This window comes from Gymnoscopelus braueri (genome assembly GCF_963280865.1).
Source record: "Gymnoscopelus braueri genome assembly, chromosome: 11".
Classification (NCBI taxonomy): Eukaryota; Metazoa; Chordata; class Actinopteri; order Myctophiformes; family Myctophidae; genus Gymnoscopelus; species Gymnoscopelus braueri.
The window spans coordinates 6,794,300-6,820,843 of record NC_137613.1 but is presented as its reverse complement, the minus strand read 5'-3'; the positions used below and the strand labels follow the sequence as shown (position 1 = coordinate 6,820,843).

The 26,544-nt window shown below is 39.5% G+C and overlaps 1 protein-coding gene across 4 annotated transcripts in view; it reads right to left on the bottom strand.

Moving 5' to 3' along the window:
• The window catches only part of LOC308095332 (uncharacterized protein), a 46,974-nt gene extending 22,188 nt beyond the window's left edge, over window positions 1–24,786 (bottom strand). For 2 of the 4 annotated variants that reach the window (XM_080442353.1, XM_080442356.1), the window contains exons 1-7: window positions 24,680–24,786; window positions 22,679–22,778; window positions 20,345–20,411; window positions 13,442–13,524; window positions 5,854–5,955; window positions 3,172–3,273; window positions 1,035–1,099 (exon numbers count right to left, since the gene is read on the bottom strand). The gene's annotated coding sequence lies outside the window, so the exon portion shown is untranslated. Of the gene's footprint in view, window positions 1–1,030; window positions 1,100–3,171; window positions 3,274–5,853; window positions 5,956–6,080; window positions 6,204–6,321; window positions 6,367–13,441; window positions 13,525–20,344; window positions 20,412–22,678; window positions 22,779–24,679 lie in introns of those variants that run through there. The other 2 variants (XM_080442354.1, XM_080442355.1) reach the window with 2 other exon arrangements.
• Window positions 24,787–26,544: the final 1,758 nt, after the last annotated feature.

Here is a 26,544-nt window from a genome sequence, read left to right as displayed (position 1 = left end):
TGGTTGATAATATAGATGACAAGTCAAAGTTATGAAAAAACAAGGTCAGGTTTTGTTCTACCTCTGACCAAAATCACGAGTGAATATTGCTCAGAAAATTTTACTTTTTGCTATTTCCGCCTCTAATAAGGCCTTATATTATGTAAAAGTCTGCTGGTTCACAATGGAACCAAATATTGTCATTCTGGTTGCTTTAGGATGTAGGCACACTACCTGTAGACCATCTGTGCAAGCATGATGTAAAAACAATGAGCAGGTAGAAAATGAGAAAGGATTGACTTGGAACTCCTCTTTTCAGGTAGGCATTCTTTTGCAATGGTGAGTCACTTCATGGATGATTTAAAAGTAAAACTTCTGAACATTCATTTCATGAAGAGGACATCTTAAAGATATGAAAAAACAATGTTAACTTTAGTTCTACCCCTGATAGAAGAGTAGGACCAGTATTACATGTGAATATTCCTCAGAAAAGTCAATTTTTTGCTATTTCTGCCAATAATAATATAAGCAGCCTTATATAAAAGGCTGCTGATTCACAATAGAACCAAATGTTGGCATTCTGATTGTTTTGGGATGTAGGGACACTACCTATAGACCATCTGTACAAGTATAATGTAAAAACAACCAGCAGGTAGAAAATGACTCCCTCTTTCAGGGTAGGCGTTTTTTTTTGTTGCCCATATGTAGTGAATCACTTCATGGGTCAATTTCATGACCTTTGCAGTAAAAGCAAAACTTGTGACAATCCATTTCATGAAGGGGACATCCTAAAGATATGAAAAAACGATGTCACGTTTTGTTCTACCGCGGGGAGGTGTATAGTCAACTTTTGGGCTTTTGGTTCCTGCACTAATATAGAGTTTTCACATTGTGAATTGCACTAAACTAATGGTGCCTTATAGGATAGTAGGACAGTAGCTAACTGTACTAGGAAGTAGGATAGAAAGATTTATAATAGTACAGTAGGATGTTATTAATCAGTAAATAGTTTAAGCTTCATACATGATATTATTGATCAGTATAAACTCACCTACTCAAGTAGAAGTCTCTGTGGTTGAGGAGATACGAGAGAAGTGACACAACCAGGGAGGAGCTGCTTCTGATGATTCCCCCACACACACACACACACACACACACACACACACACACACACACACACACACACACACACACACACACACACACACACACACACACACACACACACACACACACACACACACACACACACACACACACACACACACACACACACACACACACACACACACACACACACACACACACACAGTTAAAGGGATACTTCACTTTCGGGCCGGGGACACATTTAAAAAAAATATTAAAAATAAATGAAAAAAGTTATGGAAAATTCATGGCCCCCTCACACATTAGTAGGACACTGCGTGTCGTGAGGGGGCCATGAATTTTCCATAACTTTTTTCATTTATTTTTAATATTTTTTTTAAATGTGTCCCCGGCCCGAAAGTGAAGTATCCCTTTAAGAAAGCACATTTTAACAACAAGGCCGTTCAAAGTGCTTAATAAAAGAATACAGGGAAGGTGGGCACTAGAGAAATCTGGGCACCATCTTTAGTAGAGGTTAAGTGTCTTGATCAGCGACACTTCAACACATTGCTGAGAGCCAGTGGTAACTAAATACATTTACTCAAGTACTGAACTTCACTGGAGTATTTCCAATTTTCTGTACTTTTACTTCTACTCCACTATATCTCAAAGGCTACTTTTAATCCACTACAATTATTTGAAAACTTTATTTACTAGTTACTTTGTAGATTTTGATTATAATTAACATACATCAACTTCTTCAGTCCTATATACATTTTTGCCATTTGAAAATAGCCGATCCACAAGCCAATCTACAAGCTCACAATGCGTCGCATCGCGACGCATTGTGAGCTTGTAGATCTACTGTTATACATTCGAAAACTTACTCCATAATGAGTACTTTCTACTTTTGGTACTTTAAGTACATTTTGATGCCAGTACTTTTGTACTTTTACTCAAGTACATTTTGAATTCCGGACTTTTACTTTCTCCTATAGAGTATTTCTATATTGCAGTATTGATGCTTTTATTTAAGTAAAACATTTGAGTATTTCTTCCACCACTGCTGAGAGCTAGAAATGTACCTGGGACCTCCAGGACCTCCAGAGTTCTAGGCTAGACTAACCATTCAGCTATGGCCGCCCCAAAATGCTTGGAAGTGGGATCAACCTGCAAATATCCCAGCCTAGAAGGCTTCTAATCCCATATCCCGGTGTGTCATTCATTCCGCTGCCATTGGCTAGATTAGGGGTCTTAAACAGGGGGTCCGGGACCCCTATACGGGGTCCTCAGAGTTACTACAGGGGGGCCACCAAACTTTTTTTTATATTAACCACTTGAACCCTAGCATCCCTATTCTGAGGATAACTTTAGCCAAAAATAGCAGATATACAAGCTCACAACGCCTCGCACTTGCGAGGCGTTGAGAGCTTGTAGGTCTGCTATTTTTGGCAAAGAGGTTTTGGTGTAGAGGGGAAAAAGCAGACAAAGTAAAAAGTGAAAAGTCAAATTTACTAAATATTGAGGGTTTAAGTGGTTAAATGTCTGACAATACACATTAACATGAATCCAACACATCACTGATGATAGTGCTGTCATACAGCACAGTGCTGTCAAACACACAAATCCACAGACCTCTGAACCGTCGGACCCTGCATATAATTAGCCGAATGTCAGTCTGTCTGACTGCTTGGTTCTCCTCAGTGGCTGAATCAATTGCTCTGCACCTGCACACGGCCATTCATCATTAGCAAATGGCCACCGTGAGGAAGCTTGTAGATCTGCTATTTTCAGAGACTTGCCGTAAAAAGAAAAAGAGCAGACCAAGTACAGAGCCAACAGTCAAGTTGACTAAATATTGAGGGTTTAAAAGGTTCTATACAATATGTTGTGGGGGTCCCTGCTTCATCTCTCTCTCAGCTAGGGGGTCCTTGGCCTGAAAACGTTAAAGACCCCTGGTCTAGTCTATTATTAGAGAGACACATTTAATAACAAAGTCTCTATTGCAGTTTAAAATATCTTAAACAATGTAAATGCACAAGTACAAGTACAAGACTGCAGAAATAAATTGGTTGTTTGACTCGAGAGCAAAACAATCAAAGTTACCTGGTAGCTGGAGCAGTTGTGTAGTCGTTTGTGGTGTTTGTCTAACAGCCAGTCAGTGTCTGTTGGAGTGAAGTGTTGATGTCTGTGTGTGTTGATAAAACCCTATTGGAACAAAGAGACACATTCATAGTTTTAATGATTAAACTCCTCTCTCCTTTGAGGAAGTAGGAACATGATAATAATTCATATTATTTTACAAATAATATGAAATATACAAAAAAACATACCTGTCGTATATTATATTATTGTTCCATATATTCGGCCGTACACCAACGTCAAAGTCACATTTATCAACGAATCCTACACAGCCGATCCGAGCGTACATTTGGTCCCAGCCTTGATAAATGTCACGGCTGAAACCGAGCGTCATTTAAATAACACGCCCTTAAATATTCTCAAAACGCCCCGATTTTACGACATGAAGAAGAACCAGAATACGACCAACATCATGAAAAGCCAATAAGAAAGAGTTTCCCCCGCTCGCCACACACGCACACGCACACGCCCCTCTCTCTCTCTCACACACACACACACACACACACACACACACACACACACACGCCCGCCCAGCTGTGTTTTTCATGTAATCCGTACCGTAGCGGTACAATCTTTGTCACGTAGGCTTGTACTTGTAGCCTACATGAATGACATATTATGATACCAATCACATCGCCATGAATGGAATACGTTTGTATATTCATTTATTTAACCCATACCGAGCAGTGCGCGTTCGAGTTACACTAAAATAAAGCCGTCATGTAGGCTATTCCCATTTCCCAGTGAGACTCGGACGGGCGAGTCCCGTCCCGCTCCGCATTAATGAGAGATAGCCTGGAGAGAACATTAATGGATGAAGGCTGGTGTGTGTTGGACCATGGGTTAAATGTCTGATCTCCCGGTGGCCATGAAAATATAACAGCAGCGCCGCTGCACCGGTCTAAACTCCCGAGAGTGCTCTCGCAGAAGCGCTCGTATATTTTGAAAATAGCAGATCTACAAGCTCACAACGCATCGCGATGCGACGCTGGCTTGTGAGCTTGTAGATCTTCTATTTTCAATGCAGCCAGATCTACAATCTTATCTGAATGACTGTTAAAGCAAAAGCAGTTTGTTTAAATTACTTTATAAAATGTTATATTTTCACAGGGATTATTTATTAGTGTAGATATACATTTATGTGTGGATTATGTGTCCAGATGCATGTCAGACAGTCAGAAAATGCTGCTCCGCAGGTCTAGGATGGAATAAACGGGCGCAGCCAAAGTCAACAACTGGTCTCTACCAGACGTGAGATTTCAGCGTACGGTAGGATGAAGCCCACGTCAGGATATATTGATAAATGCCGAAAGGTGCGGTGATCTCGCCGTACGCCCATTATTTGGTCTGCACCGCGTTGATAAGTGAGGGCCAGTAAACCAGTGGTTCTCAACCAGTGGGTCGGGACCCCCTGACATGATTTTGGGGGGGTCCCCAGAGATGACAGTGAAGTGACAATTTAAGGACTTTTTAATACCTCAAAGAAATAAAGAAAAGAAAAAAGAGCATTATTGCATCAAAAGTCATCAACAAACTATAACAACTGGTCAAACAATGACCTAATTGTTAAATTATATAAGAAAGAGGCAAAACATTTGAAAATAGCCGCTCTACAAGCTCACGACGCTGTGAGCTTGTAGATCTGCTATTTTCACAATATTTTTCAATGGAACCGAGTCAAACTAAATGTAATGTCTCAACTCCTACAATTCCATGTCCCAACTCCATTTCCTGCGCTCCCTTTGGGACATAATCCTACGGATACAATAATAACTGTTATGAAAGCAGGCCTATAGTTTCTCACTCTGAGCCCACACACACACACCCACACACACAGTACATGTGTGTGATATACGATACATCTAGTCTTTGAATGTGGAATTCACTACACACAATACACAGCCAGGTGTGGCGCTCACACACACACACACACACACACACACACACACACACACACACACACACACACACACACACACACACACACACACACACACACACACACACACACACACACACACACACGTACGCTAGACAAAAGGTTAAAACAGCACATTTTAACAACAAGGCTGTTCAAAGAGCTTAATAAAAGAATACAGGGAAGGTGGGCACTAGGGGAAATCTGGGCACCATCTTTAGTAGGGGTTAAGTGTCTTGCTCAGCAACACTTCAACACATTGCTGAGAGCCAGTGGTAACTATATACATTTTACTCAAGTACACAAAAGTGTGGGCAGGGGCTATTTCTATAAACAAAACAACCACCATAAATCTCACACACACACACACACACACACACACACACACACACACAGTGGCCTGTACAGTACATGACATGACTCAAACAAAATGGCTGTTTCAAAGAAACCGCATGTGTTTCGACTCAGCCAGCCAGAAGAAGAATACATGAGTCGCAACAAGTAAGCCTACGTTATTGTTCCTCCAGGTGAGGAAAATAAAACATTTTAAAAATGAAAAGACTTAAAGTCTTTTCTCTATATTATAATACTTTTGAGCCGTGCTCCTAGAAGTATTTTTATTTTGTTCTTGGAGTGTTGCCACTCATGAGCAAGTTGAGTAGTACAAGTACAAAACTCTGCAGAAACACATTGGTTGTTTGACTCGAGAGCAATACAATCAAAGTTACCTGGTAGCTGGAGCAGTTGTGTAGTTGTTTGTGGTGTTTGTCTAACAGCCAGTCAGTGTCTGTTGGAGTGAAGTGTTGATGTATGTGTGTGTTGATAAAACCCTATTGGAACAAAGAGACACATTCATAGTTTTAATGATTAAACTCCTCTCTCCTTTGAGGAAGTAGGAACATGATAATAATTCATATTATTTTACAAATAATATTTAATATACAAAAAAACATACCTGTCATGAATAAAAGCAAAACGTCAAATTAAACAAGTAAGGAAGATATGAATCAAACAAACATGATCAACGATCACTAGGGTCCTTCGCTGGTGACTTCAGTCCAAAACATCTTGATCAGAGCTAATGTATGAAAGTAAACACATTTACATATCATCTGAGGCTATCATAATTATACTGATTAAATCATTATTAATTCCATTTGTAATGTCATGACAGAGAACATGGTGAAGGAACCTACCTGTTCAACAAGGAGGAAGTAACAACAAAGAGATGAAGGTGTGGGATGAATTCATAGGGCAGAGGGAGGAGGGGTTAAGGAGGGGAGGGGCACACCATACCTGCACACAGTAAACCAGTGGTTCTCAACCAGTGGGTCGGGACCGTTATATTATACCTCTATGGTCGGGACCCCCTGACATGATTTTGGGGGGGTCCCCAGAGATGACAGTGAAGTGACAATTTAAGGACTTTTTATTTATTTTTGAACAAAGACGTTTATTTGCTTTTCTGCAGAGAAAATTCACAACGTACAAATATTTTAAGCAAATAAACTAAAATAAAAACACAAAAAGACAAAAAGAAAAGACAAAACAGAAAAATACCACAGAAAAGAAAAACAAACAGGACAATTCGGCAGACATATTAAGCAACAGATTAAATCAGATTAAAATATTTAAATAATTAAATATCAGGACATTCACTTGGAGATCAAATATAACTAGTTACAGCACAAAAACAAATAAAAAATAAAAAATATCATGACATGACATATAGTACATAGTAACATAGGCTTTCATATAGGCAGATTGAAGTATCCTATAACTGGGGCCCACTTTTTTAGAAACGCATCATACTTCATCTGGAGCTTGGCAGTAATTTTTTCCATAGTATACATTTTCAATATCCTCTCATGCCACTGGCTGGTCGTAGGTGGTAAAGGTTTCAGCCAGGATAGAGTAATCATTTTTCTCGCAATCAACAAAAGAATATGTAGGATATAGACCTTCTGTATGTCCACCAGCCCCTCCGGAACCACTCCAATAATATATATTTTTGGGTCTAATGGTAAATCTATGTTAAGAATAGCATGGACTTCCGTGCGTATTCCCTTCCAGTAACTCTCCAATTTAGGGCAATCCCAAAACACATGGGTATGGTACCACCAGCCCCTCCGGAACCACTCCAATAATATATATTTTTGGGTCTAATGGTAAATCTATGTTAAGAATAGCATGGACTTCCGTGCGTATTCCCTTCCAGTAACTCTCCAATTTAGGGCAATCCCAAAACACATGGGTATGGTCCCCAATCTGCTTGCAGTCCCTCCAACATAATTCTGTAGTATTTACATCAAATTTGGAAACCATGAGGGGAGTTCTGAAATATCTCATTTTTGTTTTCCAATTGAATTCTTTCCACAATGGGCTGTTTGTGATTCTGTGACCTCCTTCACAAGCCCTTACCCACTCCTCATCTTCTATTATCACTGTCATTTCCAGTTCCCATTTCGATTTAATCTCTAATGTGTTCCCTGAAACTATGGACTGCAAACAGTTGTATATTTGAGATATAATTTTTTTCCCTTTTTTTCCCTCCGTTATCCTAATTAAAAACAGCTCCAAAGGGGTTGGCGGTTGTCTCAAAATCTCCCAGTCCTTATGTGACAGCAGATAGCTTCTCACCTGTAAGTATTTGTAAAAGTCTTTTGTATCCAAACCAAATCTATCCTGTAACTGTTTAAATGATTTAATGGAATTCCCCTCCAGCAACTGGTGAATTGTAACAAGACCTTTCTCTGTCCACACTCTGAAACCCGAGTCCAGTTTGCTTGGTAGAAAATCCTCATTCCTATCTATTCTAGTGGCTCTCGATATTGATAGGGACAGCTTCAATTTCTTTCTTACCAAAGACCAGACTTTATACGTGCAACTCATCCATTCATTATTTAACTTGAGATTATTCCATTTTTTAAGCTCCAAAGAAGGCAATGACTCAAGAGGTACCTGTGGACATGAATTTCTCTCCAAATCTAGCCAATTTGTATCTTTATCTTGTCTTATCCATTCCACCAGTCCACTCAATTGAGCCGCCCAGTAATAATGTCTTAAATTTGGAAGATTAAGCCCCCCTTGATCTTTTGGGTAGCCTAGCATTTTCCATTTAATCCTTGGTTTCCTCTTTTGCCATATGAAAGCCGACATCATCTTATCTAGTGACTTAAACACTGAGGCCGGGATCAGGACAGGCAAAGCCTGGAAAAGAAACAATAATCTAGGGAGAATATTCATCCTGACTGTCTCAATTCTACCAATTAGTGAAAGCGGGAGAATCTCCCACGTGCCAAATCTAATTTTAATTGATCTATTAATTTACCGTAATTTGCTTTATATAATTTTGAGGTGTCTGACGTTATCTTAATCCCTAAATATTTGAAACCATGGGGCGACCAATTAAATGAAACCCTCCCCGCCAAATGAGATGGAAACTCCCCAACCAGCATCATAGCCTCCGATTTTGTTACATTGACCTTGTAACCCGACACTATCCCAAACTCATCCAAGCAGTCCATGACTATTGGGTTAAGGACTTTTTAATACCTCAAAGAAAGAAAGAAAAGAAAAAAGAGCATTATTGCATCAAAAGTCACCAACAAACTATACTATAACAACTGGCCAAATTGTTACATTATATAAGAAAGAGGCAAAACATTTGAAAATAGCCGATCTACAAGCTCACGACGCTGTGAGCTTGTAGATCTGCTATTTTCACAATATTTTTCTATGGAACCGAGTCAAACTAAATGTAATGTCTCAACTCCATTTCCTGCGCTCCCTTTGGGACATAATCCTACAGATACAATAATAACTGTTATGAAAGCAGGCCTATAGTTTCTCTACACTCTGAGCCCACACACACACACACACACACACAGTACATGTGTGTGATATACGATACATCTAGTCTTTGAATGTGGAATTCACTACACACAATACACAGCCAGGTGTGGCGCACGCACACGCGCACACACACGCGCACACACACACACACACACACACACACACACACACACACACACACGCACACACGCACACGCACACGCACACGCGCACACGCACACGCACACGCGCACGCGCACACGCACACGTACACTAGACAAAAGGTTAAAACAGCACATTTTAACAACAAGGCCGTTCAAAGTGCTTCATAAAAGAATACAGGGAAGGTGGGCACTAGGGAAAACTGGGCACCATCTTTAGTAGGGGTTAAGTGTCTTGCTCAGCGACACTTCAACACATTGCTGAGAGCCAGTGGTAACTAAATACTATTTACTCAAGTACTGTACTTTATTTTACTGGAGTATTTCCAATGTTCTGTACTTTTACTTCTACTCCTCTACATCTCAAGGCTAATATTGTTCTTTTACTCCCCTACAATTATTTGAAAACTTTAGTTACTAGTTACTTTGGAGATTTTGATTATAATTAACATTCATCAACTTCTTCAGTCCTATACATTGTGGCCTTCTAAAAATAGCCGATCTACAAGCTCACAATGCGTCGCATCTGCTGTTATACATTTGAAAACATGTGAAATGGGACATATTCTGCATAATGAGTACTTTCTACTTTTGGTACTTTAAAGTACATTTTGATGCCAGTACTTTTGTACTTTTACTCAAGTGCATTTTGAATTCCGGACTTTTACTTGTAACAGAGTATTTCTATATTGCAGTATTGATGCTTTTACTTGAGTAAAAAAGTATTTCTTCCACCATTGCTGAGATCTAGAAATGTACCTGGGACCTCCAGGACCTCCAGAGTTCTAGGTGGGCTCACTAACCATTCAGCTAGCCGCCCTAAAATGCTTGGAAGTGGATCAACCTGCAAACAAATTGATCCCAGCCTAGAAGGCTTCTAATCCCATATCCCAGTGTGACATTCATTCCACTGCCATTGGCTAGATCAGGGGTCTTCAACAGGGGGTCTGGGACCCCTATAGGGGGTCCTCTGAGTTACTACAGGGGGGCCTCCAAACCTTTGTGAGATAGAATGTTTTTTTTTACATTAACCATTTGAACCCTAGTATCCCTATTCTGAGGAGAACTTTAGCCAAAAATAGCAGATCTACAAGCTCTCATCGCCTCGCACTTGCGAGGCATTGAGGCAAAGAGGTTTGGTATTAGAGGGGATCTTGTAAACTCTGTTACAAGTAAAAGTCCGGAATTCTAAATTTACTTGAGTAGAAGTACAAAAGTATTGGTATCAAAATATACTAAAAGTACTAAAGTAGAAGTAAGTAAATAAGTACTCATTATGCAGAATGTCCCATTTCACAAGTTTTCATATGTATAAAAAGTATACAAATCTATTGAAAATAGCAGATCTACAAGCTCACAATGCGCTGCGTCGCGACACATTGTGAGCTTGTAGATCGGCTATTTTCAAATGGCCAAAATGTATATAGGGCTGAAGTGGTTAATGTATGTTTTGTAATAATAATCACAATCTACAAAGTAACTAGTAACTAAAGTTTCAAATAATTGTAGTAGGAGATGTATACCTCAAAATTTTACAAATTGTGTAAGTACAGTACTTAAGTAAATGTACTTAGTTACTTTCCACCACTGGGTGTAGAGGGGTAAAGAGAGTAGACTATGTAAAAAGTGAAAGGTCAAATTGACTAAGTATTGAGGGTTTAAGTGGTTAAATGTCTGAAAATACACATTAGCATGAATCCAACACAACACTGATGATAGTGCTGTCATAGAGACACACAGGGACTACAAAATCCACGCCCACAATTGAGACAGTGCATCCACTAAAGGTCCGTTAGAACGATGTACTGCTGCTGTCAATGCAATCTCTATGAGAAGATATCAGAGTTAGCCTACTTTTAAAATGATCCTGGATGAACTGGAGACGATATAGAGTTGAATAAAAAATATGTTTCCAAATGTATAGAGTGTCTTTATCAACATATCTTCTTGTTTTCTCAATAGCTGATGTGTTTCACATTTAATTTGCCACTTGAATGGGTTACCCATAATGTTAACAAAGCAGAGGGGAGACGGCAGAAAGACAAGTAGTCGCATTTCAGTGACATCACTGTCTTTACGAGCGCCGACTGTAAATAGGGGAATTCTCATTCTCATTCTCATGTATTAACTTGCCTGAATGTAAGTTGGGGAAATAACCCGACTAAATGGAGGAGTGATATATCCCAACATTTTCAACTACTTAGTGAATTCTCCAGGTTACTATTAATATACAAATAGTCTTGCAAGATACTTTTTGGATAATTGTCCAAAATAAATAGCCCATACAAATGATACATGAGAGACACAAACGTATCTGGGTATTGAAAACCTCAAGGGATGTGTACGTGACGTTACGTATATACCATGCGACCACTTAAACTTTAGATTTCAGATGCTAGAAATTTCGACACACTGATGGAGTATATTATAGTATATTGTGGGTTGTATATTGAGATAGCAGGTATGTCACATTAAAAAGGACAAATCAAAGTCAACCAGTGAAATTACGGTATTTTGCGATGCCTCTCATAGCGATTGCATTGACAGCTGCAGTACATCGTTCTAACGGACCTCGAGTGGGTGCACTGCCTCAATTGTGGGCGTGCATTTTGTAGTCCTTGTGTGTCAGTACAGTGCTGTCAAACACACAAATCCAGCGACCTCTGAACCGTGGGACCCACCTAAACCTACTCGGCCGGCATGGAAAAGGTCTTTCACTAATAGTACGCCTAAATGTACGCTCACACTGAGCACTATAACTATAATGATAAATATAACTATATCGTTCACCATTGTATAGTTTTTTATAGTCGGTGTGAACTCTGCCATCCACTTGACTTAGAACAATTTTTTAAACTATATTTATATAGTTATAATGCTCAGTGTACTGTTAATGGCCCTAGGCGGCATAAAATGATGTTGCACGTTTTCTAATGTAACTGTAAAATTGTGGATTTCATAGATGTTAGTAAGGTTGTGATGTCTATTTACACAGCTCTCCTGTGGCCAGATTATATTACAATCTAGGTAGCTGGCTAGCTGTTTGTATGTTAAAGCGGCACTATGTCACTTTTTTTTAATGAATAGAATGTCATTTTGTCCAATCTGTATGGTAGAGTATGTTAATTCAATATAACTTATACAATTGGGGTGGTTGTAGTTTGTCTCCCTGCTCTTCTATTAAGACAAAGGTCATGTCTCACCTAGACACAGGATCTCGATCTGACACGAATTTTGACCTGCTGGTCAAGATTAAATTTATCTCCTGAGCTCAATGGTAAAAAAAAATCAGCGCTTGCGCAGGAAACCGGGTTCAAATCCGGGGCAGAAGAGGAAAGTTACATCATGATCAAGTCGACACAAGAAACACAGATATTGACCAAATCATCAGCAAGTTAAGTGGGAGCTTGCTATAATGCAGTAACATGTCAGCACAAGCTATCATAAGCATGCATGTGCTTTACAATATAACCAAACTATTCAGCATTGCAAAATATAGATGACTAGATTTTCAGCCTGCTATGTGGTGTTCAAATCCAGTCCTATCGGCTGATCAGAGCAATGGTCACGAGTTATGGCCATTTGAAATGTTAGACACTGCTATAACACTGCTGTAGTGCCACATAATGTGTGCACATTATTACATCATTTGTGTGACTAATTTCACAATGTGGTGACTCTCCTGAACCAAAGGTGCAGACTGTACCAAACATGAAGAATGTGCATTTAAATTGATACAAAATATTTTTATGCAATAGAGACTTTGTTATTAAATGTGTCTCTCTAATAGACAGTATATTTAGTCTATTTTATGCCGGCATAAAAACAAAACAACTAAAACCATATACTTAGTTGACCGTATTCCCCAGGGCTCTATAATTGGCACTCCACTGTTTTCTCTGTACACCAAATAACAGAAAATGTCCGATCTACAAGCTCACAACATGCATAATAACGTTACTTGTGACACTTTGTGAGCTTGTAGATCAGATGTTCACTATTAGCCCCTGAATAGGAATGCTATGATTCAAGTGGTTAATTACAACTGTAAGACCCGGGATTTGAACCTGGGTCTTCGGCATGGGAGCCAAGAGGGAATCCCCACTTGGCAGATATTGGGCGTAGGAGCCTCAGGAAAGGCTTACTGTCAATCTGTTAGGTGTCCTACCTAACACCAGGGAAAAGACACTTGTATAATGCACCAAGGGCCTCCGGTCTCCGGTCAACCTTATAGAGTTTTCACATTGTGAATTGCACTAAACTAATGGTGCCATAATATTCTAAGCTTCATACATGATATTATTGATCAGTATAAACTCACCTACTCAAGTAGAAGTCTCTATGGTTGAGGAGATACGAGAGAAGTGACAATACCAGGGAGGAGCTGTTTCTGATGATTGCAGCCTATACACACACACACACACACACACACACACACACACACACACACACACACAGTAGGGGTTAAGTGTCTTTCTCAGCGACACTTCAACACATTGCTGAGAGCCAGTGGTAACTAAATACATTTACTCAAGTACTGTACTTTACCTTACTGGAGTATTTCCATTTTCTGTACTTTTACTTCTACTACTATATCTCAAAGGCTAATATTGTACTTTTACTCCACTACAATTATTTGAAAACTTGAGTTACTAGTTACTTTCTAGATTTTGATTATTATTAACATACATTAACCACTTCAGCCCCACACACATTTTGGCCATTTGAAAATAGCCGATCTACAAGCTCACAATGTGTTGCATCGCGACGTATTGTGAGCTTGTAGATCGGCTATTTTCAAATGGCCAAAATGTATATAGGGCTGAAGTGGGTAATATATGTTTTGTAATAATAATCTACAAAGTAACTAGTAAATAAAGTTTTCAAATAATTGTAGTGGAGTAAAAGTACAATATTTGCCTCTGAGATCGAGTGGAGTAGAAGTAAAAGTATTGAAAATTGGAAATACTCCAGTAAAGTAAAAATTGTACTTACGTCAAAGCCAAAAAATAGCAGATCTACAAGCTCACAATGCCTCGCACTTGCAAGGTGTTGAGAGCTTGTAGATCGGCTATTTTTGGCAAAGAGGTTTTGGTGTAGAGGGGAAAAATGAACAGACTAAGTAAAAAGTGAAAGGTCAAATTGACGGTTTAAGTGGTTAAATGTCTGAAAATACACATTAACATGAATCCAACACAACACTGATGATAGTGCTGTCATACAGCACAGTGCTGTCAAACACACAAATCCAGTGACCTCTGAACCGTAGGACCCACCTAAACCTACTCGGCCGGCATGGAAAAGGTGTCTTTCACTATAATACGCCTAAACGTGCTGCTATTCATCCACGCCGCCTGGATGAATACCATGGGACTGTCCCACGCAAAGTGGGACAGTCCCACATCTAAATGACTTTTCAGGCATCCCACAAATTGAGACGCTGTCCCACACTGTGACTGCCAGGCATCAGTGTTCAAATGTGCGTTTTAAAATCTAGCTTACATCACAGGGCTGTGTGGAGAAAGCGTTCTAATTACTCTCTTTAAGAGAGAAATAAAGCCTCATCAGTCATAAATCAATGCACAGATGTAGAGAGGTGTGCTGAAGCTCTTAACATGAGCATACAGCAAACTAGACGGGTTGTGTTGCCGCGATGCAACTCAGTGACAAGCAGGGGTGCAATGCTCATAGGACGGCCTTGCATGGCGTGCAGGAACCTATTTGACCAGGAGCACGCGCAGGCACACGCATAGATTTAAAACGAGTTTAAATTCACACCTCAACGAAGTTTACAAAGGCTCCCGACTCACACCAGGTACATTAACATAGGAATTAGCCTAGATGCATATCAATTGTCCATCGTTTGACCTGAAGTGTAGGTGTTAAGCGACGTGCGCGTCACGTCATTAAAATACAGTGCGTAGCGACGCCCAAATGAGCATAGCAACACTGGTGACAAGAGATCCCTTCACAACAAGTGAACACTGGACACAACACTGCTCTAGCAGCACGTGAATAAATAGGCTCTATGCACAGCAGCCGTATTGTGAAGAAATTGGGCCTCTTTCTTACTTCCTTCACAGGTGTTGCCAATGATACTAATGAAGGCTCAGTTCCATTCTGGTCAAACAGGGTCAGGGTGCAGATATTGTGCATGTTGGCTCACTGGAAACACTCTGTTACACCAGTGGGTCTCAACGTGTGGTCCAGGTACCCTCATGGTTCCAGGAGGGGGTTCCAAATTGACCCTTATGGATACTGTATGTAACTCTGAGGGTGTACAAATGTGTACACTCAGAGTTATGGGGGGCCTTGAAATATAAAAAAAAAGTCTGAGAACCACTGTGCTACACTAAATGGAACAGAGCCTTCATTAGTATCATTGGTAACACCTGTGAGAATAGGGAAGTGGAAGTGAGAAAAGGAAGTGAGAATATGGCTGCTGCTCACAGAGCCTAATATGCTTTTATTAAACATTGTGGTTAATCTAATCAAAAGTGAAATAGATACTACAGGAGCTGAGAGAATGCTGTCCATTCTAACAATAATTCAAATATAGAATGAAGTTAGAACAGTTATTTACAAGCTTGTTTATTTTGTTGCATGTTGAAGTCGGCCATACCACCCATGACCAAAATGTGCATTTTTAAAACAAAATGTGAGACGCCAGAGGGTTTTAATAACAAAATGATAGGCAATATTAAGCCTATGGTCGAATATGACATCAAGACATATAATAGCAACTAATTTGCTATTAATCCCCCCCACCCTCACCCCGCATTGTCCCACAAAAGCGGTACTTCTGTCCCTCAAATTAACAGTTTGGATCTGGTCACCCGGACCACGCAGCTCACCATCTGACCACTTAACATGGGTGGGCTCTGATCCGTAAAAGGTTGGTAACCACTTGTCTAAATATTCACACAATTTAAATGACAATTAAAGCCTTGATTTCCAAAGCCTCAATTCAGCAGATCTACATGGAGCAAAGGCAGATCTACGGCCCAGATAGTTTCAACACCCTGTACAAATGTGATATATCATACCAACCTGGAAGGCCACCAGGTTGTGGTACAGGAGAGGAGAGAGGTATGTTTCCTGGTCTAAAGTGACATTCACACTATAACCATAAAGACAACTATAACTATATCGTTCACCATTGTATAATTTTTTATAATCGGTGTGAACTCAGCCATCCACTTGACTATATTTTTATGGTTATAGTTATAGTGCTCATTGTACTGCTAATGGCCTTAGGCTGCGTAAACTCGACTAAATATATAGTCTATTAGAGAGACACATTTAATAACAAAGTCTCTATTGCAGTTTAAAATATTTTTAAACAATTTAAATGCACATTCTTCATGTTTGTGCCGGTCTGCACCTTTGGTTCAGGAGAGTCATCACATTGTGAAATTGCGCTAAACTAATAGGGGAGAGATTTGTCTCAAAATGATTTGTGAATCCAATACCATGATGCACAAATATTCCATGATTTACAAATGTGTTTCCATGATTTACAATAATTTATTTGTGACTTTTGTATAAAAGGAATTTGTAATAAAATGTTTAAAAAAAATGTACATTTGCATTTTTTTGTGCATTTATCATAAAATATCATTAGTAAAGAATCAATTCTGTGTGTGAATTGTTGAATATGCATTTGTGAGTACACCAACACACGCATTCAGTTTTGAGACAAGCTTCACACTCTTTTGTTGAGATTCACTCACAAATACCTGCAGATCCTTACGTGTGCTTGGACTGCCCCACCCCCACCCCCATGGCAATTACAGCCAGGTGGGCACTGCCGCTAATTAGTTAGACAGGAGGGGTTTCAGAAAAAATAGGTATTTGGGGTAAAAGTTGGGAAGCTGAACAAAATAAAAACTGGTCAGGGATCTGCCATGACAATAGTCACACAAATAATGTAATAATGTGCACACATTATGTGGCACTACAGCAGTGTTATAGCAGTGTCTAACATTTCAAATGGCCATAACTCGGTGACCATTGCTCTGATCAGCGCGATGGGACTGGATTTGAACGCCACATAGCAGGCTGAAAATAAGGCCCCAAATAAAGCTGTAATCCCACGTTTTATGTCCTCTCCTGATGTGGAGACTAAACAACTTAAACCATATACTTAGTTGACCGTATTCCCCAGGGCTCTATAATTGGCCCTCTCCTGTTTTCTCTGTACACCAAATTATCAAAAATGGCCGATCTAAAAGCTCACAACATGCATGATAACGTTACTTGTGACACGTTGTGAGCTTGTAGATCAGATGTTCACTATTAGCCCCTGAATAGGAATGCTAAGATTCAAGTGGTTAATTACAACTGTAAGACCCGGGATTTGAACCTGGGTCTTCTGCATGGGAGCCAAGAGTGAATCCCCACTAGGCAGGGAAGATATTGGACGTACGTAGGAGCTTCAGGAAAGGCTACTTGTCAACCTGCTAGGTGTCCTACCTAACACCAGGGAAAAGACACTATAAAGCCCCAAGGGCCTCCGGTCAACCATATAGTGTTTAAGTGGTTAAATGTAGTTCACTTTATATATAATATCTGTTCCCATTATGTGTCGAAAGACATGGCTTTCAGATCAGCCTTTCAACCCTGCTTCCCTTAACCTTGGGTACCTTGGACCCCTTATGGTAAATCCCAGCCCAGGGCAGGTGATAATGGTCTCCATGTCTGCCTATTAGGCCTACTAAACCATGGTCAAAGAAGAGAAGAATTAATAGGAAAGAGTATTGCACAGCGGGGCTCATAAACCTGGCTTATAAGCTTACAATAATGAAGAATGAATCAAATCACTTATTGCATAATGCTGTGTGTGTAAAGCTCCCCAAACATCTTGGGGACAGGATGTTACTGCAGTACATACACACAAAAAGTTACAGGTTACTGGACGCCAACGTTACTGGACGTGCATTGGGTCATGATAGGGCCTCGTATGACACAGGAGATGTTGACAGGACTGGTCACTCAGTGGCAAACAGTGGTAAACTAATCTATAATTTGGTTGTGTTATACCGTAGAACCAATTATAAATTATGCTAAAGTGTGATATTAATTATCTGAACTCATTTTACTATGATGTACTATGATTTGGTCTGACTATGACTATGAGTCGGTCCTTCCTTAATATTACTTTTTTGATCCTAAAGAAATAATCAAGAACGTGATTATATTATTTTGGTTTATTTTATTGTTTTATGACCATACTGTATTATGTCTAATCATGTGTTTGAATTGTACTCAGCTGTTTGTGCAGCAGTGACAGTGGAGCAAGGAGGAAAACAGAAGTTGGTTAAATGAAGAAATTTAGAAGGGACGTACATAGCAGATGTTTCCTGTACTTTGGGCTGGTGAAAGCAGAATACCACACACTAGTGATGAGCGGGTTGACCCGTAACCCGCGGGACCCGCGGATCAACCCGCGGTGCGGGTGGGTCGAGTCAGAATTTCAGAGGCAATTATGCGGGCTGCGGGTGAGCGGGTCAGCCGCTCTCACACGCAAAAAAATATTATAAAAAATCACATGCTCTTGTTGTCTTTATTCCTAATAAGAATAAGAATAAACAATAAAACAGTTTGAATACACTTGGGGATTATTTTCTAACCATGATTTTACAGAATTATAGGTACGACCCGCGGGGCGGTTTGAGCCATAGATTGAGGTGGGTTGGGTTCCGTGGCGGGGCGGGTCATGAAAAAACCCGACCCGCGCATCACTACCACACACACAGGCACACACGCTCACATAGATTGCTTAGGGTGTGGGGGCACGACGCTGCTGCAATACACACAGGCACACACACACACACACACACACACACACACACACACACACACACACACACACACACACACATAGATTGGGTGTGAGGCACGAATGCTGTGATACAGACACACACGCATATGGGAAAAGTACTGCCCCGCGGGTCGTACCTATAATTCTGTAAAATCATGGTTAGAAAATAATCCCCAAGTGTATTCAAACTGTTTTATTGTTTATTCTTATTCTTATTAGGAATAAAGACAACAAGAGCATGTGATTTTTTATATATTTTTTTTGCGTGTGAGAGCGGCTGACCCGCTCACCCGCAGCCCGCATAATTGCCTCTGAAATTCTGACTCGACCCACCCGCACCGCGGGTTGATCCGTGGGTCCCGCGGGTTACGGGTCAACCCGCTCATCACTAGTGTATGGTATTCTGCTTTCACCAGCCCAAAGTACAGGAAACATCTGCTATGTACGTCCCTTCTAAATTTCTTCATTTAACCAACTTCTGTTTTCCTTCTTGCTCCACTGTCACTGCTGCACAAACAGCTGAGTACAATTTAAACACATCAACTATTGAGAAAACAACAAGATATGTTGACAAAGGCACTCTTTAAACCGTCAATAGTAAATTTGACCCTTCACTTTTTACTTAGTCTGCTCTTTTTCCCCCTCTACACCCAGTGGTGGAAAGTAACTATGTACATTTACATATGGGAAAAGTACTGGGCCATTACAAAACCACAGGGGGGTCAAGAAAGAGTATCTTGACTGTAATGAAGCAGAGTGGCAGATCTAATGCTGTACATGATGAAAATTATGATTATTTGAATAATTAATATATACAAATAAAATCAAATAATCTCAAAACTGAATGCATGTGCTAGTGTACTCACAAATACAGATTCAACAATTCACATGCAGAATTGATGATTTACAAATGACATTTTATGATAAATGCGCCTGCAAGTATAAATTATTTTTACAAATTGCAAATGATATATTTACAAATAGTCATATATTTGTACAAATCATAGCACATGTATTCCAATACCAACTTACAAGTTACAAGTAAGTTTGCGGATAGGAAAATACATTTGTAAACTCTTTTGTGCACACACAAGTATAATACATTTTTGTAAAAATTACAAATATTCCATTCAATTTACAAAAGTCACAAATAAATTATTTGTGTTTGCAGATTGCAAAACACATTTGTGAATTATGGAAACACATTTGTAAATCATGGAATATTTGTGCATCATGGTATTGGATTCACAAATAATTTTGAGACAAATCTCTCCCATTAAACTAATGGTGCCTCATATGATAGTAGGACAGTAGCTTACTGTACTAGGAAGTAAGATAGAAAGATTTATAAGTACAGATTTTAAGCTTCATACATGATATTATTGATCAGTACAAACTCACCTACATAGAAGTCTCTAGTTGAGGAGATACGAGAGAAGTTACACAGTCAACCAGGAAGGAGCTGTTTCTGATGATTCCACGCACACGCACGCGCGCACACACCCACACACACACACACACACACACACACACACACACACACACACACACACACACACACACACACACACACACACACACACACACACACACACACACACACACACACAGTAGACAAAAGGTTAAACAGCACATTCCGTTCAAAGTGCTTAATAAAAGAATACAGGGAAGGTGGGCACTAGGAAAATCTGGGCACCATCTTTAGTAGGGGTAAAGTGTCTTGCTCAGCGACACTCAACACATTGCTGAGAGCCAGTGGTAACTAAATACATTTATTCAAGTATTGTACTTTATTTTACTGGAGGATTTCTAAATTTCTGTACTTTTACTTCTACTCCACTATATCTCAAAGGTAAATATTGTAATTTTACTCCACTACAATTATTTGAAAACTTTAGTTACTAGTTACTTTGTAGATTTTGATTAATATTAACATACATTAAAGGTATAGTAGGCAACATTAAGCCTATATTTGAAAAATACCTCTATATATATATTTTGCATTTTTTCCCCTCTATCAGCCACTATATAATGATGCTGGGGTGTTTTCCTGCATTGAAAAACACTCCTCTTTCTGAAATCCGTATTTTCCCTACTATTTAGGTTACACATCCGGGTATCCGGTGCGTAAATTCACGCACGCATGTGCGCATCCGTGCGCGTCCGTGTCCGTGTGAACATTTTACTTTCGGTTTTAAAATGCTCTCAAACTTCGTTTTTTAGGCACACAATTTACTTTTCAAAAAGCGTTTGGATAGAATTTAGTTGTTTAACTTCATATATGTGGTCAATTTGTCATGAAAGAGCCTATTTAAAAATAAAAATTCAGAGAACCGTCAGGGGCGGGCAGTTCCGCGAATTATATCCGAATAAAGTAACCTATATTCGGCATGGCCCGTTTAGAAGTCTGCTTACTCTATGGAAGTGCTCCGTGCGTCACCCCCTGGTGGTCGGGGAAACGAACTGCTGGATTTTTTTCCTTTGTTTATCTCTGAATCGCCTACAATCCCTTTAACCACTTTGGCCCCCTACATACATTTTGGCCATTTGAAAATAACAGATGTACAAGCTCACAATGCGTCGCTTTTCGATGCATTGTGAGCTTGTAGATCTGCCATTTTCAAAAGATTGTTATACTGTACATTTGAAAACGTGTGAAATGGGATATTCTGCATAATGAATACTTTCTACTTTTGGTACTTTAAGTACATTTTGATGCCAGTACTTTTGTACTCAAGTACATTTTGAATTCCGGACGTTTATTTGTAACAGAGTATTTCTAAATTGCAGCATTGATGCTTTTACTGCAAACAAATTGATCCCAGCCTAGAAGGCGTCTAATCCCATATCCCGATGTGACATTCATTCCACTGCCATTGGCTAGATCAGGGGTCTTCAACATAAAATCTTTTGAAAATAGCAGATCTACAAGCTCACAATGCGTTGCATCGCGACGTATTGTGAGCTTGTAGATCGGCTATTTTCAAATGGCCAAAATGTATATAGGGCTGAAGTGGGTAATATATGTTTGTATAAATAATCAAAATCTACAAAGTAACTAGTAACTAAAGTTTTCAAATAATTGTAGTGAAGTAAAAGTACAATATTTGCCTCTGAGATGTAGTGGAGTAGAAGAAAAAGTATTGAAAATTGGAAATACTCCAGTAAAGTAAAAATACCTCAAAATTGTACTTAAGTACAGTACTTAAGTAAATGTACATAGTTACTTTCCACCACTGGGTGTAGAGGGGGAAAAAGAGCAGACTAAGTAAAAAGTGAAGGGTCAAATTTACTATTGACGGTTTAAAGAGTGCCTTTGTCAACATATCTTGTTGTTTTCTCAATAGTTGATGTGTTTCACATTTAATTTGCCACTTGAATGGGTTACCCATAATTTTAACACGGCAGAGGGGAGACGGCAGACAGACAAGTAGTCGCATTTCAGTGACATCACTGTCTTTACGAGCGCCGACTGTAAATAGGGACATTCTCATCCCAATCCCTCCTACTGACTTTATTCATGTCTATATTTTGAACATCTAATAAGCTTATATTAATTTTCTATCTACCGCGGAGCTCCGAGGGTACATGAAAAATTAGTTACATGAAAAATAGGACAGTAGCTTACTGTGCTAGGACGTAGGATATAAAGATTTATAATAGTACAGTAGGATGTTATTAATCAGTAAATATTTTAAGCTTCATACATTATATTATTGATCAGTATAAACTCACCTACGCAGGTAGAAGTCTCTATGGTTGAGGAGATACGAGAGAAGTGACAAAACCAGGAAGGAGCTGTTTTATAGTTCTGATGATTCTGACCACGTTAAGCCTGCATAGACAACAAACACACACACACACACACACACACACACACACACACACACACACACACACACACACACACACACACACACACACACACACACACACACACACACACACACACACACACACAGTAGAAAAGCTCAAAGTGCTTAATAAAAGAATACAGGGAAGGTGGGCACTAGGGAAATCTGGGCACCATCTTTAGTAGGGGTTAAGTGTCTTGCTTAGCAACACTTCGACACATTGCTGAGAGCCAGTGGTAACTAAATACATTTACTCAAGTACTGTACTTTACTTTACTGAAGTATTTCCAATTTCCAGTTCTTTTACTTCTACTCCACTACATCTCAAAGGCAAATATTGTACTTGAACTCCACTACAATTATTTGAAAACTTTAGTTACTAGTTACTTAGTAGATTTTGATTATAATTAACATACATCAACTTCTTCAGTCCTATATACATTTTGGCCATTTGAAAATAGCCGATATTTGAAAATAGCCGATACTTTTGGTACTTTCAGTACATTTTGATGCCCGTACTTTTGTACTATTACTCAAGTACATTTTGAATTCCGGACGTTTACTTGTAACAGAGTATTTTTATATTGCAGTATTGATGCTTTTACTTAAGTAACACATTTGAGTACATCTTCCACCACTGCTGAGAGCTAGAAATGTACCTGGGACCTCCAGGACCTCCAGAGTTCTAGGTGGGCTCACTAACCATTCCGCCCCAAAATGCTTGGAAGTGGATCAACAAATTGATCCCAGCCTAGAAGGCTTCTAATCCCATATCCCGGTGTGACATTCATTCCGCTGCCATTGGCTAGATCAGGGGTCTTCAACAGGGGGTCCGGGACCCCTATAGGGGGTCCTCAGAGTTACTACAGGGGGGCCACCACACCTTTGTGAGATAGAATGTTTTTTTTTACATTAACCACTTGAACCCTAGCATCCCTATTCTGAGGAGAACTTTAACCAAAATAGCAGATCTACAAGCTCACAATGCCTCGCACTTGCGAGGCGTTGAGAGCTAATAGATCGGTAAAAAGTAAAAAGTGAAAGTTCAAATTTACTAAGTATTGAGGGTTTAAGTGAATAAATGTCTGAAAATACACATTAACATGAATCTAACACATCACTAATGATAGTGCTGTCATACAGTACAGTGCTGTCAAACACAAATCCACAGACCTCTGAACGGTTGGACCCACCTAAACCTACTCGGCCGTCATGGAAAAGGTCTTTCACTATAGTACCCCTAAATGTGCTGGTATTCATCCATGTGGCTCACCCATCTGACCACTTAACATGGGTGGGCTCTGATCCGGAAAATGTTGGTAACCACTTGTCTAAATATTCACACGATTGAAATGACAAAGCCTTGATTTACAAAGCCTAAATTCTGCAGATCTGCATGGAGCAAAGGCAGATCTACGGCCCAGATAGTTTCAACACCCTGTACAGATGTGATATTATATCATACCAACCTGGAAGGCCATTGTGGTGCAGGAGAGGAGAGAGGTATGTTTCCTGGTCTAAAGTGCCATTCACACTGAGCAGCACTATAACTATACAGATAATTATAGAACTATACCATTCACCATTGTTTTTTTTGTATAGTTGATGTAATCTTTTATGGTGGTAACCGCTACAACACACACACACACACACACACGCACGCACGCACGCACGCACGCACACACACGCACGCACGCACGCACGCATGCGTCCGGGTGAGGCAAATAAAACAATGAAAAGACTTCAAGTGCCGTTTTGTCTTTTGAGCCGTGCTCCTAGAAGTATTTTTATTTTTTTCTGGAGTGTTGCCACTCATGAGCAAGTTGAGTAGTACAAGAAACACATTGGTTGTTTGACTCTAGAGCAAAACAATCAAAGTTACCTGGTAGCTGGAGCAGTTGTGTAGTCGTTTGTGGTGTTTGTCTAACAGCCAGTCAGTGTCTGTTGGAGTGAAGTGTTGATGTCTGTGTGTGTTGATAAAACCCTATTAGAACAAAGAGACACATTCATAGTTTTAATGATTAAACTCCTCTCTCCTTTGAGGAAGTAGGAACATGATAATAATTCATATTATTTTACAAATAATATGAAATATACAAAAAAACATACCTGTCATGAATAAAGACAAAACGTCAAATTAAACAAGTAAGGAAGATATGAACCCATTTTGGGCGGGAAACCCTATATAGCAGTATATAGCAAAATATTTTATTTTTAATAAATATTTGAAGTTTTTCAGAAAACGGTCAGGATTTAGAAGGCGTTTTTAAAATCGGCCTAGGGTCTAAATGGGTTCAAGTTAAACAAACACGGTCAACGATCAACACGGTTCTTGGCTGGTGACTTCAGTCCAAAACAACTTGATCAGAGCTAATGTATGAAAGTAAATACATTAACATACAGATATCATCTGAGGCTATCATAATTATACTGATTAAATCATTATCAATTCCATTTCTAATGTCATGACAGAGAACACAGTAAAGGAACCTACCTGTTCAACAAGGAGGAAGTAACAGGAAAGAGATGAAGGTGTGGGATGAATTTATAGGGCAGAGGGAGGAGGGGTTAAGGAGGGGAGGGGCACACTCACACCGTGCACACAGTAAACCAGTGGTTCTCAACCAGTGGGTCGGGACCCCCTGACATGATTTTGGGGGGGTCCCCAGAGATGACAGTGAAGTGACATTTTAAGGACTTTTTAATACCTCAAAGAAAGAAAAAGAAAAGAAAAAAGAGCATTATTGCATCAAAAGTCACCAACAAACTATACTATAACTGGTCAAACAATGGGCAAATTGTAAAATTATATAAGAAAAAGGCAAAACATTTGAAAATAGACGATCTACAAGCTCACAACGCTGTGAGCTTGTAGATCTGCTATTTTCACAATATTTATCTATGGAACCGAGTCGAACTAAATTTAATGTCTCAACTCCTACAATTCCAAGTGCTTATCGGGGTGGGGGTCTCCAATTAAAATATGATTATTTTGGGGGTCCCCAGTTCAAATATGATTATTTTGGGGTATTTTGGGGGGGGGGGGGTCCCCAGTTCAAATATGATTATTTTGGGGGGTCCCCATTTCAAATATGATTATTTTGGGGGGTCCCCAGTTCAAATATGATTATTTTTGATTATTTATCTGCTGTACTACATTGAGAGTTCCACGTGTGTCATCAGGCCTGTCTCTCATCTCATGCAACTGCTTGGCAATAGAGCCAGTGATCTGCAGATCAGTCAGCAGAGTATTATTGCCCAGCTCAACCAGTGTTAATTTTGACAGCAAATTCTGATTTAGTCTTAGTCTTTTGAATAACATATCATTCCGTTTTAGTCCTATTTTAGTCTTCTGAAATTGTTTAGTCTTAGTCGACTAAATATCAAAATCTTAGTCTTTTAGTCTTAGAAAAAATGCAAGAGCATATATAGAGCCTACAAGGCTACGAGAGATAACATAACCTGTTTGGCCAGGTTAGATTACAATAGGCTACAAAAGAATGAAGCTGCCATCCCACACACACTGCCCAGACCAGCATACCAGACTACTGTACACCACCCTGACAGTTTCACCCAGAGAATGAATCACCCCATTAAGACCGGGGAAAGCATCCGTGTCATTTTTACATTTCTCTGGCCACGCTATGAGCTTGTATATCTGCGATTTTTTTTTAAATCGTGAACATTTGTGCAAATCTTTGAATATATATATATTTTCAAAGTGAACATTTGTAACTCAAATCTTTG